This window comes from Colias croceus, chromosome Z (assembly GCF_905220415.1).
Source record: "Colias croceus chromosome Z, ilColCroc2.1".
NCBI classification, from domain to species: domain Eukaryota; kingdom Metazoa; phylum Arthropoda; class Insecta; order Lepidoptera; family Pieridae; genus Colias; species Colias croceus.
In genome coordinates this window covers 16,143,297-16,148,131 of record NC_059568.1, presented here as the reverse complement: position 1 = coordinate 16,148,131, position 4,835 = coordinate 16,143,297, and positions in this window count along the sequence as shown.

Here is a 4,835-nt window from a genome sequence, read left to right as displayed (position 1 = left end):
CGTATGTCATTTCGGTCCAAGACAGACAACTCTGTGCCGGATTAGCTCAAGATCAGCAATATTTTAATATAAAATCCATTTAAACCGAAAAAGAAATAAACATTTATTTATATTTCGTGCACCGGTCTTTAAAAGGGTAATTATCTCTATAAAAAACGCGCATATTTCGTCACGCTCAGTCTAGATTTGCGGCCAAAAAAAATCTTAAAATAATAGCAAGCAGCGTCCGCTGGTAAAGCGTCGGCCGCTTCCTACTTGGCCCGCCAACCCCGTAACGAGCGAGCCGACGTGAACCGGCGCGCACCGGACCGAGTTATTCTTGCCCGGCGCGGCGCGTGCGCAGGTGTTGCAATCTCGACGTTCTGAACCAGATACTGACATCTAGTGGCTGGGTTAAGGTCACGATGTTTTAGGGTGTTCACGATGTTTATTATAGTAGAGAATATCTGTATTTTGTTTAGTACCTACTGATTAGTGGTATTTTAAGGATAAGGTAATATTAATTCGAACATTTATCAGCATTTTGGATTGGATGAATATGATTTCGTATATATTCATTCGTAGTATTCGGAAATTTGTTCAAACTAAACATTTCCGTTAATAATAGATGGACTTGTTATTAGATTTAGATACATATTAGGTAAATTGTGGAACTGGCAATATGTTGATAGATATAGTAAAATTATTCTGTTAAATATTTATTTATGCGTATTATTGAAATTTGCAAAAAATGTACGACAGCTGTCTTCAAAAGATTTAGGTACTCAGCTAATTCTTTTGTGACTAATTTTCATGGTCGTTTTAAATGTGAACTTGTAATAATTATATTCTTTAAATTATTTAAAGCACCCGCTATAAAACAAACATTTGCAACCCACCACCTAAATATCCTTTTGGCGAACTTTTTAGACAAATCTGGTTTCCTAGTTCCCAAAGAGACACCTACCTAAGTATAATATATTTAAAACTAGCTTCCGCCCGCGACTCCGTCCGCGCGGATGTCGGTCTTTGCGTGGATGGTTTATTTCTCCATTTTGAGTAACTCGGACAATGACATCTTATAAATATCTATTGGACCCAAATACGGCTAGGTCTATAATAATACGCAACGTGTGTTCGCGGTTCTACAGAACAACGTCTATGGATAACTGAAAAAGTAAGATTATTTTTTTTCTACGTATTTTTCCAGGATAAAAAGTATCCTATTTTACGCCCAGGATAATAAGGTATAATTATACCAAGTTTCATCGAAATCGAACCGGTAGTTTTCACGTGATGTCTTCACATACAGACAGACAGACAGACAGACAGACAGACAGACAAAAATTTTTTTAATTACATATTTGGGTTTGGTATCGATCCAGTAACACCCCCTGCTATTTATTTTTTCAATATTTTCAATGTACAGAATTGACCCCTCTACAGATTTATTATATGTATAGATAACTTGTATCTTCCGCGAAGCACTCGCTAGTTTGCCAATAAAGAAAATTGTTACCTATATTTATAACAACAATGCATCCAATATGCAACTATCTTTGTTATGTAAGTCTGAATGGTAATTGGCAAAGAATGGTCCCAGCCAGGGGCGTGAACTCGGAGTATTGTCCACAAATGGCACAAGCAACACTAACTGGGGTATTTATTCACAGTATTGTGCTTTAGCCAATGGACATCTCCTTATAATATGTCTCAAGTTTATTAAGATTAAGGTATAAAAGCTACAGCTGTAGCAAAGGGAAGAATTGAATGATATTTGAATATAAAAAAATCGATCTCTTGGTATTAAGAAGTAGTTGGATAATCAGATACTCAATACTCCTACACATTTTTTTATCACCTTTTGGCTCAACTCCGTAGTACAAAATACATGGAACTAGGGTCGTTTCTCCGTGGGCAGTAAAAAAATAAACATTTTCATGACAATTCCGGTGATTTAAATATGGTTTTAAAATAAATAAAGGTACGCAACATATACGTATGAAAAAAAATCTTTCTTTTCAATTTCTGTTTAAAAATATTTTCCATTATCAAATGTTATATTGAATTATATTTATTGACAAAGATGTTTTGTTATCGCTTTATCAATCAACTAATCGTTTAGTCTTGTTTTATGATATCCATAATTTACAATAGCGATTAAAAAAGAAGTTTCTTTTAGAAATCCGTAACTTTCTTCTTCGGATATTTTGGGTAATAAAAATGTAGGTATGCACAAAAAATAATACCAACGTTAAAAACATTACCTACTGTTATGTAACTACTTGTTTTATAACACAATATTTTTTGTGTTATAGAAATACTTTGACATACAGTTTCTTTAAATTCTATATTAAAACTAGCTGACCCAAGCAACTTCATCTGCTCTGAAAATCATTTTCGCAACATTTTCATTGTTGCTCTTCTTGTATTCATCGCATCGTAATTTATAGGGCTTTATTGACAAATGGAGTAAAACTATTATAATTTTGAACCAGTAGTTCCTGAGATTGTAAATCTCTTCAGCTTTGTGTAGTATTATGTTATAACAATGTTATACTTAACTGATTATTTATTCAGAGTTGTACAAAAATTTTAATTAAAGACAATCTAAAATGGCTTACTTACGTGATGAATTATTAGAATAATTTTTATACAGTAATATAATAAATTATGAAAATAAACAAGTAGATAATAATATTATGAGACATCAACAGCTATTATTAATTATTATCTAAATAGACAACTGATATTCGTTACCATTTGGATGATCCCTACCAAAAAAGACTCACCATACTCTTTTTTATCTTGGTCGTAAATAATTATAATCAACGACTATTTTGTATGATAATCCAATAAAATGTTACTGCTTGATAATATAATGACGTGAATGCAGTTTATTTTGTGAAGTCGCTGTTGGAAGGTTGGTTGTATCAAATTTTCCACACACAAAAAAAATGGTTGTGCCAAATATGGATTTTAAAAAAAAGCCTGTGATCGAATATATTCGGCTGATAGAGGATTTTTGGGTGAGTACCTATTTCTTAATTTGTTTATAGAATTGATGATATAAAATACATAGATATTAAATACGTAACTTTCCCTATCTCTGGTATATTTTTTCCATAAATTATATCCCGACAGTAACCAATGGAGATTTTTCCTTGTGAACAGAATATAATAATAATATGTCGTATTTGTATGAATGTTCTGTACGTATGTACCCAATAATTTTAGTTCTTTTAGGAACTGAAAGATTTGGATAAGATTTTTATGAGTGGTTTTATTCAAGTAAAACTATACAAGCTAGCTTTACAAGGATAATTGTATCTACGTTGTGATATTTAAGCTGCTTTACGTCGGGAATTTAAAGCTCAGATGTATCTAAACATTAAAAATTTAATACATACAATTTTCCAAAGCTAAAAATACTGATTGAGGAGAATTTTATTTCTGTACTCGATAAAAACCACTTTGCCTATAATAGTTTTATTACTTAAGGCCGTGTACGCGGTCCGTGCGCTGTTTGGCTCAAATATGTGATTTTTCAAACCAGATTGTCCATCAACCACTTATCTTACAGACATATGAATTACTAATAATTTTAGGAAATTTTATTGTCTATATAGTTAGTTAAGAGTTTTTTTCAATTAATGCAGTATTTGTGAATACCATCAAGATAACTGAGCCGATGATTACTTGATTTCACTTTTAGTGTCAATTTCGAAGCTAAAAATATCTGAAATTGCTGGCAGATCTAACACAATTTTTTTTTTAACTAACTGCAAAAATCCTTATTAAAATAGTTAGTTAAAAGATTTTTTTATTTTGGACTCCTAACTTACGAAATTAAAATCCGAACAATGTGAATTTTTTTAGAAATTATAGTCGACAAAATGATTATTTTCACCAAGATATTTGACTTAGTTGAATATAATTTATACATATTGCAATAAAAGAACGTCTTACTTATAAGATTAAATTTAAAAAATCAACTAAGGTACCTCTATTATTTTTCTACAATTTTTTTTAAAGTACTATAAAACACTGCGCGCGAGCCGATTAAAATCAGTCGGCAGCGAGCCTTCCCAGAGAGAGGACATGTTGCTCGGCGCTCTCCTGTGGACCTATGCTGTTCATAGTAAAAGGATAGCGCAAGCCGCGATCTATCGTAATAGATCGCGGAGATTTTGACTTGCGTTAAATTGAATAAGCCCTCTTAATTATATTATATCAAATTGAATTAAAAATAGACCGGCAGTTTAACAAATCTTTTCATGCATCAAATTACAATATTATAAAACATTGTCATGTGGATACTCGAGTGTTTGTTTGAACTTGCTGAGAGTAGACGTCTCGCTCGAGCTACTAAAAAGTGCTAACACATCATAACAACGCCGTCGCTGCGGCCGGCCGCAATGACCTAGTTATTGCGCTCCGATAGCAAAAATAATTGTTAAGGCGAAGTAAGATTCGTCCGCCAAAATAAATAATCATGAATACCGAAAAATCAAAAATAAATATAAGAACTGAAACTGAACATCTGTTGTTCAAGTACTACTCCGAAGAGAAAAATGTACGTGAAAAACTTGAAACCCACGTAAGGCATCTGGAGGAACAAGTAAAACTTCTTCAACAAAAATTGAACTCTTTGACTCCAGTGGAAACGGAAATTCCAGAGAAAATAGAAATTGAAAAGAAGTCCTCTTCCCATGTAGAATACAGCACTGATGAAGAAGAACTTGCCAAAGAAACGGAGTGGATTAGAACCAAGAGCAGGAAAAAACGCAAACTGAACACTTCACCCACTCATATCTCCGATAAAGAAGAGCGAAATGAGGAAAGTAAGGAGAAAG